Source organism: Giraffa tippelskirchi, chromosome 13 (genome assembly GCF_054371585.1).
Source record: "Giraffa tippelskirchi isolate mGirTip1 chromosome 13, T2T-mGirTip1v1.2.pri, whole genome shotgun sequence".
Classification (NCBI taxonomy): Eukaryota; Metazoa; Chordata; class Mammalia; order Artiodactyla; family Giraffidae; genus Giraffa; species Giraffa tippelskirchi.
In genome coordinates this window covers 23,354,226-23,365,537 of record NC_137287.1, presented here as the reverse complement: position 1 = coordinate 23,365,537, position 11,312 = coordinate 23,354,226, and positions in this window count along the sequence as shown.

The window sequence follows — 11,312 nt, the reverse complement described above, 5'->3', positions numbered from 1 at the left end:
TTCCCAGCATCAAGGTCTTTTACAATGAGTCAGTTCTCCTCATCAGGTGACCAGAGTATTGGAGCTTCAGCTTCAGCATCAGTCCTTCCAGTGAATATTCAGGACTGATTTCCTTTATGATTGACTGGTTGGATCTCCTTAGTGTCCAAGGGACTCTCAAGAGTCTTCTCCAACACTACAGTTCAAAAGCATCAATTCTTTCATGCTCAGCTTTCTTTGTGGTCCAAATCTCACATCCATATAAGACTAATGGAAATACAATAGTTTTGACTAGATGGACCTCTGTTGGCAGGGTAACATCTCTGCTTTTTAATATACTGTCTAGGTTGGTCATAGCTTTTCTTCCAAGGAGCAAGAGTCTTTTAATTTCATGGCAGCAATCACCATCTGCAGTGATTCTGGAGCTCAAGAAAATAAAGTCTGTCACTCTTTCCATTGTTTCCCCACCTATGTGCCATGAGGTGATGGGACCGGATGCCATGATCTTCATTTCTTGAATGTTGAGCTTTAAGCCAGCTTTTTCACTCCCTTCTTTCACTTTCAACAAGAGGCTCTTTAGTTTCTCTTTTATTTCTGCAGTAAGGGAGGTATCATCTGCATATCTGAGGTTATTGATATTTCTCCCAGCAATCTTGATTCCAGCTTGCTCTTCATCCACCCTGGCATTTTGTATGATGTATTCTGCACATAAGTTAAATAAGCAAGGTGAGAATACACAGCCTTGACATACTCCTTTCCCAGTTTGTAACCAGTCCATTGTTTCATGTCCAATTCTAACTCTTGCTTCTTTATCTGCATATATTTTACTCAGGAGGCAGGTAAGATGGTCTGGTATTCCCATCTCTTTAACAATTTTCCACAGTTTCTTGTGATTCACACAGTCAAAGGCTTTCGTGTAGCCAATGAAGCAGTAGATGTTTTCTGAAATTCTCTTACTTTTTCTATGATCCAACAGATGTTGGCAATTTGATCTGTGGTTCCTCTGCATTTTCTAAATGCAGTTTGAACATCTGGAAGTTCTCGGTTCATGTGTTATTAAAGCCCAGCTTGGAGAATTTTGAGAATTACTATGCTAGCATGTGAAATGAGAGCAATTTTGTGGAAGTTTGAGCATTCTTTGGGATTGGAATGAAACCTGAGCTTTTCTAGTCCTGTGGCCACTCCTGGATTTTCTAAACTTTCTGCCATATTGAGTGCAGCACTTTTGCAGCCTCATCTTTTAGGATTTGAAATAAGTCAGCTGGAATTCCATCACCTCCCCTGGCTTTTTTCATGGTGATGCTTCCTAAGGCCCACTTGACTTTGCACTCCAGAATATCTGGCTCTAGGTGAGTGATGACACCATCATGATTTTCTGAGTCATTAAGATCTTTTTTGTATAGTTGTTCTGAGTGGACATCATTAGATGATCAATACTGAAATCAGGTTGATTATATTCTTTTGCAGAAGAAAATGAAGAAACTCTATATAGTCAGTAAAACAAGCCTGGGAGCTGACTGTGGCTCAGATCATGAACTCGTTATTGCAAAATTCAGACTTAAATTGAAGAAAGTAGAGAAAACCACTAGGCCATTCAGATATGACCTAAGTCAATCCCTTATGATTTTACAGTAGAACCGACAAATAGATTTAAGGGATTCAATCTGATAGAGTGCCTGAAGGACGATGTTGGAGGTTCTCAACATTGTACAGAAGGTGGTGACCAAAACCATCCCCAAGAAAAAGAAATGCAAGCAGGCAAAATGGTTGTCTGAGGAAGTCTTACAAACAGCTGAGAAAGAAGGGATGTGAAAGGAAAAGGAGAAAAGGAAAATTATACCCAACTGAATACAGAGTTCCAAAGTAGAGCAAAGAGAGATAAGAAAGATTTCTTAAGTGAAACCTCTATTTCCTCAAAGAAATAGAGGAAAACAATAGAATGGAAAGACTAGAGATCTTGTCAAGAAAATTAGAGATACCAAGGGAACATTTCATGCAAAGATGGGCACAATAAAGGACAGAAACAGTATGGACCTAACAAGCAGAAAAGATTAAGAAGAGATGCTAACAATACACAGAAAAACTGTAAAATTTCCAAGTTATCCAGATAACCTTGATAGTGTGGTCACTCACCTAGATCTAGACATCCTGGAAGTCAAATGGGCCTTAGGAAGGATTAGAAGGAACAAAGCTAGTGGAGGTGATGGAATTCCAGCTGGGATACTTAAAATCCTAAAAGATGATGCTGTGAAACTGCTGCCCTCACTCTTTCAGCAAATTTGGAAAACTCACCAGTGGCCACAGGACTGAAAAAGGTCAGTTTTCATTCCAATCCCAAAGAAGGGCAGTCCCAAAGAACATTCAAACTACCACACAAGTGCTCTCATTTCACATGCTGGCAAGGTAATCCTCAAAATCCTTCAAGCTAGGCTTCAAGAGTATGTGAACAGAGAACTTCCAGATGTACAAGCTGGAATTAGTTGTACCACTTCCAGATGTACAAGGTAGAAGAACCAGAGATCTAATTGCCAACATCTGTTGGATCATAGAAAAAGCAACAGAATTCAAGAAAAACATCTACTTCTGCTTCATTGACTATGCTAAAGACTTTCACTGTGTGGATCACAACAAATTTTGGAAAATTCTTAAACAGATGTGAATACCAGACCATATACCTGCCTCCTGAGAAACCTATGTGCAGATCAAGAAGCAAAAGTTAGAAACAGACATGGAAAAATGGACTGGCTCAAAATTGGGAAAGGAGTATGACAAGGCTGCATATTGTCACCTTGCTTATTTAATTTATATGTAGTGTACATGATGTGGCATGCCAGGCTGGATAAATCACAAGCTGAAATCAAGATTGCTGGGGAAAATATCAATAACTTCAGACATGCAAATGATACCACCCTAACGGCAGAAAATGAAGGGGAACTAAAGAGCCTCTTGGTGAAGGTGAAAGAAGAGAGCTGGCTTAAAATGCAACATTCAAAAATATTCAAAAAACTCCAGGTCCATTTGGGGTCACGCTGCCATCCACACGCTGCTGCAGGCTCCCTCAGCATTCCACCCTCCAGCCTCGGGCCCCCGTCTCTCAGGCTCCAGCGATGTGACACCGCTCACATCACAGTGGTCTGTAGGAAAGATATTCTGAATTTTTTCCTTTTTTTGTTCTATGATTGGAACTGGGCTGTACAGGTTAATCACAAGCTTGGGGGCAGTTGTGTGTCGGTTGTTTTTGGAGGTTTTTTTGCCTTTTTTCTTGTTTTTCATCTGCAGCAACTTGGTTCACTCATAGATAGAAACATACGTTCTTCTTCAGCTTCTTTTTCCAGATGTTTGCTATGGAAGGTTGAGTAGGGTTTCTTGTGTTACGTAGTGGTTTTCTTTGGGTTCTTTTTCTGATACTAGTGAGCACATGTTAGTCTGAACCAGTTCATTTCGCCTTCCAACCCTCCTTTCTTTTTTTGGTAAACATCGGTTTTTCTTCTCATTCTCTGAGGCTTTTTCTCTTTGCTAATGAAGTTCATTCGTATCCATTCATAGGGATGTTGAGCATTATCCACATGTCTAATGCAATCTGTATTTGTTCCTCAAAGAGATCTCATTTTCTATTCTGGCCAAATTTTTTGTTTGAACGAGGAGAGGTTGTTTGTATTTCTGATATGGAGCTTCCCATGCTGTTTGTGTATTTTGGAGACTAATTCCTTGTGTGTGTCATTGCCAATATTTTTCCTATTCTGAGGGTTGTCTTTTACTTTTAGTGTTTCCTTTTCTGTGCAAATGGCTTTAAGGGTAATTACGTCACATTTTCTTACTTCTGATTTATTTTCATTATTCTTAGAGGTGCATGAAAAAGTTACTTAATGTGATTTAAGACAAAGCGTGTTCTTCCAAATATGCACACATGCGTGCTTAGTCACTTCAGTCCTGTTCGACCCTATGGGACCCTATGTGCTGTAGCCTGGCAGGCTCCTCTGCCCATAATGTTCCAGGGAAGAATACTCAAGTGGGTTGAAATGCCCTCTGCCAGTGCATCTTCCCCACCCAGGGATCGAACCTGTGTCTCTTACGTCTCCTGCATCGTCCGGCAGGTTCTTTACATAGAATGCAACCTGAGATACTTCCGCCCTTTGTGATATATTCCTCCGAGATGTCCAAGGATCCGTGCCTACACATGACACTTTTAATTATTTGTAGATGCTTTTGATATATGGTGTTAGGAAATCTTCCCAACTCATTCTCACTTACATTGTTTCAGGAACCTCTGCACTCCCTCCATCATGGCTCTTACCATTTACATCCTCAACTGCAGTGGAGGAGGGTTCCCTTTTGTCCACACTCCCTCCACAACTTACTGTCTGGGGAGGTTTTCACAGTGACCATTCTGACATGTGTGAGGTGATAACTGGTGGTAGTTTTGATTTCCATTTATCTAATACTTAGTGGTGATGAAAACTTTTCATGAGACTTGTTTAAAACATGTGATTTGAACTAGCCTTTTGAAATCAGCTTAAGGTCTGCCAAGGTTAAAAGCATTTTGGCTGACCAGCCCTAGGACATTGCCTGTGAGGGGAGGTTTTTCTTACTGATGCCCATTGGCCTTTGTGAGTATTGAGTGCCCATCAGCATATCTCTGCAAGTGGTTTTATGGCAAAAAAAAAAAAAAACAGAAGGTGACAGCATGTCTTCAGCCCCACTCTACTGTTCACTGCTGTAGTTTCACTGTTACTGTGTATGGGTGGAGGATTCTTTTGTGTTGTGTTTGTTTCTGATCTACAAGAACTTGATTGGGTTCCACCAAGACTTTCATTAGTTTTGGGGTGATTTTTTCCTTTACAATGATTGTGAGGTGTTCTTAACTTTTCCTGTGGTATTCAGTACGTTTCTGTAGCTTATCTATTTGAAATATATCCATCTGTAGATGTTTATTCCAACCTCTTAATTGCTCCCTGTGCCCTAATATTTTCTTTCTGAGAATCAGAAGTTATTTAAGTTTCTGAGTCTGTTTCTTTGTGTAAAGTAGTTTCTTTGCATGAATGTTTTGATTCCACCAGTTAGGGACATCTTGTGGTATTTGTGTTTCTGTCTCTGACTCACTTCCCCTAGCATGCCAATCTCTGTCCATCCATGCTGTGGCCACGTTCATTATTCTGTTCTGTTTTATGTAATAGCAGGATTGCAATGGAGAGGTGTGCTACTGAGACCTCATTTTCCTGTCCTGACACATTTGATTTCCTTCCAACGTCTTGGCTCTTGTAAATCATGCTGCCCTGAAAACAGGGGCATGTGTCATCTCAAATTCACATTTTCTCTGGATCTAAGCCCACGGCTGAGAGAGTGGGATTTGCCAATCACAGGGATCCCCTGTGGTTAGTTGCTTTTTTTTTTTTTTCGTAAGGAAACTCATGCCTCTTCCCATACTTCCTATACCCATTTACATCCAAACAAGGAGGGAAGGAGGATTCGTTTTTCCCTAAGCCCTCTGCAGGGCTCCCTTTTAATAGACCTTTTTGATGTGGGTCTTCCTGAGCCATGTGAGGTGATTCCTCGTGGTGGTTTTGATTGGCATTGTTTTAGGATTTCGTGATGTGGCGTATCTTTCAGGTGCTTCTGGTCCTTAGACAGTGTGAATAGTACTGACCTCTTGAAATTGGCTTCTTGAAATTGAGCCCCATTTTGAAATCTTTTGGGAGGATTTTCCTAGGGATGTTACTTGAGGGAAGGTGTCATTTAAAGCCGCACAGGCCATTTGATACCAAGGGAACATTCCATGCAAAGATGGGCTCAATAAAGGACCAAAACAGTATGGACCTAACAGAACAGAAGATGTTAAGAAGAGGTGGCAAAAATTCACAGAAGAACTATAAAAAGATCTTAATTACCCGGATAAGCACGATGGTGTGATCATTCACCTAGAGACAGACATTCTGGGGTGTGAAGTCAAAGGGGCCTTAGGAAGCCTCAATACAAAAACAACGCTAGTGGAGGTGATGGAATTCCAGCCGAGCTATTTGAAATCCTAGAAGATGATGCTGTGAAAGTGCCACTCAATATGCCAGCATATTTGGCAAACTCAGCAGTGGCCACAGGACTGGAAAAGGTCAGGTTTCATTCCATTCCCAACGAAGGACAATGCCAATGGATGTTCAAACTCCCAAATAATTGCATGGATGTCACAGGCTAGCAAAGTAATGCTCAAACTTCTCCAAGCTAGGGTTCAACAGTACATGAACTGAGAACTCCCAGATGTTCAAGGTGGATTTAGAAAAGGCCAAGGAACCAGAAATTAAATTGCCAACATCCGAAGGATCATACAAAAAACAAGAGAACTCTAGAAAAACCTCTACTTCTGCCTCATGGACTACGCTAAAGTCTTTGACTGTTTGGATCAGAAAAACTGGGTAAACTTCTTAACGATTTGGGCATACCTGGCCAGCTTACCTGCCTCCTGAGAAATGTGTATGCAGGTCATGAAGCAACAGTTAGAACCAGACATGGAATGGCAGACTGGTTGCAAATTGGGAAAGGAGTACATCAAGGAGGTATATTCTCACCTTACTTATTTAACTTACATGCAGAATACATTATGTGAAATGCCAGGGTGGATGAAGCACAGCTGGAATTAAGACTGCCGTGAGAAATCATATCAATACCTCAGATATGCAGATGACATCAGCCTTATGACAGACAGTGAAGAGGAACTAAAGAGGCTCTTGTTGAAGTGAAGGAGGAGAGAGGAAAAGCTGGCTTAAAGTTCAACATTCAAAAAGTGAAGATCATGGCATCTGGGTCCCATCACTTCTTGGCAAAGAAATGGGGAAACAATGGAAACAGTGGCAGACTTTATTTTCTTGGGCTCCAAAATCACTGCATATGGTGATCGCAGCCATGAAATTTTAAAAAGCTTGCTCCTTGGAAGAAAAGCTATGACCAACCTAGACAGCATATTAAAAAGCAGAGATCTCTGCCGACAAAGATCTGTCTAATCAAAGTTTTTCAGGAAGGTTTTTGAAAGGATTTTCAGGACTTGTGTATGGATGTGAAAGTTGGACCATGAAGAAAGCTGAGTGCCAAAGAATTGTTGCTTTTGAACTGTAGTATTGGAGAATACTCTTGCGAGTCCCTTGGACAGCAAGGAGATCCAACCTTCCATCCTACAAGAAATCAGTCCTAAATATTCCTTCCAAAGAATATTCATGACTGATGCTGAAGCTGAAGCTTCAGTACTCTGGCCACCTGATGCAGAGAATTGACTCTTTGGAAAAGACCTTGATGCTGGGAAAGGTCAAAGGAAGGAGGGAAAGTGGATGACAGAGGATGAGATGGTCGGATGGAGTCACCAACCCGATGGACGTGAGTTTGAGCGAGCTCTGGGATTTGTTGATGGACCACCTCAGGGAAGCCTGGTGTGCTGCAGTTCATGGTGTTGCAAAGAGTGGGCCACAACTGAGCCACTGAACTGCACTGAACTGAGGCCTTTTGACCAGTAAGAGCCCTTGAGCAGGAATCTTAAAGTAGTTGTTACAGGACGTGACCACAAGGCACCAGCATGTCTTCATGCCTGACTCTGGGTCCTTGGGCAAGCAGAGCCTTTTGCAAGTACTGCCGATTAGAGTCAGTGAACCAGGAGAAACACCCAAGGCTTGTGTCTCATTACTTCTTCCCCCTTAGCCTTGAGTCCCGGGACTCATCCTAACTCCTGCAAAACCACACTGCCAAAGGTGGGATAGTCCATAGCTGAGGTCACACTAAGAAAGGTGCTGGTGTTGAAATCCTTGGTCCAAGGAACACACGGAGCCCAGGGTGTTTTGAAATCCCTTGCAGACCAGAGGTTCCACTGCATTTGAGTGCAGTTCACTTGGATTTCCTTGAGGAAGGCCAGCAAATATCCAGACTTTGGTGGGCTCATGCCAACGGCACGAGCCACTCCAGGTCCATCTGGGGTCACGCTGCCATCCAGTGCTGCAGGCTCCCTCAGCATTCCACACTCCAGCCTCAGGCCTCCGTCTCTCAGGCTCCAGCGATATGACACCGCTCATGTCAGAGTGGCCGGTGGGAAAGATATTCTGAATTTTTTCCCTTTTTTTGTTCTATGATTGGAACTGGGCTGTACAGGTTAATCACAGGCTTGGAGGCTGTTGCGTGTGGGTTGTTTTTTGGGGGATTTTTGCCTTTTTTCTTGTTTTTCATCTACAGCAACTTGATTCACTTATAGATAGAAACATACGTTCTTCTTCAGCTTCTTTTTCCAGATGGTTGCTATGGAAGGTTGAGTAGGGTTTCTTGTGTTACATAGTGGTTTTCTTTGGGTTCTTTTTCTGATACTAGTGAGCACATGTTAGTCTGAACCAGTTCATTTCACCTTCCAACCCTCCTTTCTTTTTTTGGTAAACATCGGTTTTTCTTCTCATCCTCTGAGGCTGTTTCTCTTTGCTAAAGAAGTTCATTTGTATCCATTCACAGGGATGTTGAGCATTTTCCACATGTCTAATGCATGTCTAATGCAATCTGTATTTGTTCCTCAAAGAGATCTCATTTTCTATTCTGGCCAATTTTTTTTTTAGGAATGAGGAGAGGGTGTTTGTATTGCTGACATGGAGCTTCCCATGTTGTTTGTGTATTTTGGAGACTAATTCCTTATGTGTGTCTTTGCCAATATTTTTCCTATTCTGAGGGTTGTCTTTTACTTTTAGTGTTTCCTTTTCTGTGCAAATGGCTTTAAGGGTAATTACGTCACATTTTCTTATTTCTGATTTATTTTCATTATTCTTAGAGGTGCATGAAAAAGTTACTTAATGTGATTTAAGACAAAGCATGTTCTTCCATTATGCACGCATGCGTGCTTATTCACTTCAGTCCTATTCGATCCTATGGGATCCTATGGGAGCCTGGCAGGCTCCTCTGCCCATAATGTCCAGGGAAGAATACTCAAGTGGGTTGCAATGCCCTCTGCCAGTGCACCTTCCCCACCCAGGGATCAAACCTGTGTCTCTTACATCTCCTGCATTGTCAGGCAGGTTCTTTACATAGAATGTGACCTGAGATACTCCCGTCCTTTGTGATATATTCCTCCAAGATTTCCTAGGATCGGTGCCTACACATGACACTTTTAATTATTTGCAGTTGCTTTTGGTATATGGTGTTAGGAAATCTTCCCAACTCATTCTCACTTACATTGTTTCAGGAACCTCTGCACTGCCCTCCATCATGGCTCTTACCATTTACATCCTCAACTGCGGTGGAGGAGGGTTCCCTTTTGTCCACACCCCCTCCACAACTTACTGTCTGGGGAGGTTTTCACAGTGACCATTCTGACATGTGTGAGGTGATAACTGGTGGTAGTTTTGATTTCCATTTATTTAATACTTAGTGGTGTTGAAAACTTTTCATGAGACTTGGTTAAAACATGTGATTTGAACTAGCCTTTTGAAATCAGCTTAAGGTCTGCCAAGGTTAAAAGCATTTTGGCTGCCCAGCCCTAGGACATTGCCTGAGGGGAGGTTTTTCTTACTGATGCCCATTGGCCTTTGTGAGTATTGAGTGCCCATCAGCATATCATCGCAAGTGGTTTTATGGCAAAAAAAACCAGAAGGTGACAGCATGTCTTCAGGCCCACTCGACTGTTCACTGCTGTAGTTTCACTGTTACTGTATATCGGTGGAGGATTCTTTTGTGTTGTGTTTGTTTCTGATCTACAAGAACTTGATTGGGTTCCACCCAGACTTTCATTAGTTTTGGGGTGATTTTTTCCTTAACAATGATTGTGAGGTGTTCTTAACTTTTCCTGTGGTATTCAGTACGTTTCTGTCGCTTATCTATTTGAAATATATCCATCTGTAGATGTTTATTCCAACCTCTTAATTGCTCCCTGTGCCCTAATATTTTCTTTCTGAGAATCAGAAGTTATTTAAGTTTCTGAGTATGTTTCTTTGTGTAAAGTAGTTTCTTTGCATGAATGTTTTGATTCCACCAGTTAGGGACATCTTGTGGTATTTGTGTTTCTGTCTCTGACTCACTTCCCTTAGCATGCCAATCTCTGTCCATCCATGCTGTGGCCACGTTCATTATTCTGTTCTGTTTTATGTAATAGCAGGATTTCAGTGGAGAGGTGTGCTACTGAGACCTCATTTTCCTGTCCTGACACATTTAATTTCATTGCATTGTCTTGGCTCTCAGAAATCATGCTGCCCTGAAAACAGGGGTGCACTTGTCATCTCAAATTCACATTTTCTCTGGATCTAAGCCCAGGACTGGGAGAGTGGGATTGGCCAATCATATGACTCCCCCGTGGTTAGTTTTTTGTTGCTTGTTTTTTTTCTAAGGAAACTCATGCCTCTTCCCATACTTCCTATACCCATTTACATCCCAACAAGGAGAGAGGGAGGATTCCTTTTTCCCTAAGCCCTCTGCAGGACTCCCTTTTAATAGACCTTTTTGATGTGGGTCTTTCTGAGCCATGTGAGGTGATTCCTCATGGTGGTTTCGATTGGCATTGTTTTAGGAGTTCGTGATATGGAATATATTTCCAGGTGCTTCTGGACTTTAAACTGTGAATACTATTGACCTCTTGAAATTGGACCCCAGTCTGAAATCTTTTGGGATGACTTTCCTAGGGACATTACTTGAGGGTAGGTGTAGATGGACCTTTGTTTGCAAAGTAACATCTCTGCTTTTTAATATGTTGTAGAGGTTGGTCATAACTTTTCTTCTGCAGAGCAAGCGTCTTTTAATTTCATGGCTGCAGTCCCCATAGGCACTGATTTTGGAGCCCCCCAAAATCAAATCTGTCACTATTTCCATTCTTTCCCCATTTATTTGCCATGACGTGATGGGACCAGATGTCATGATCTTTGCTTTTGAATGTTGAGTGTTAAGCCAACTTTTTCACTCTCCTCTTTCACTTTCATCAAGAAGCTCTTTAATTATTCTTCGCTTTCTGCCATAAGAGTAGTGTCAGCTACATATCTGAGGTTATTGATATTTCTCCCAGAAATCTTGATTCCAGCTTGTGCTTCATTCAGCCCTGCATTTCGCATCATGTACTCTGCATATGAGTTAAATAAGCAGGGTGACAATATACAGCCTTGATGTGCTCCTTTCTGAATTTGAAACCAGTCTGTTGTTCCCTGTCTGGTTCTAACTGTTGCTTCTTGACCTATATACAGATTTCTCAGGAGGCAGGTAAGGTGGTATGGTATTCCCATCTCTTGAAGAATTTTCCACAGTTTGTTGTGATCTACACAGACAAAGGGTTTAGCGTAATCAATAAAGCAGAAGTAGATTATTTCTGGTATTCTCTTGCTTTTTCGATGATACAGTGGATGTTGGCA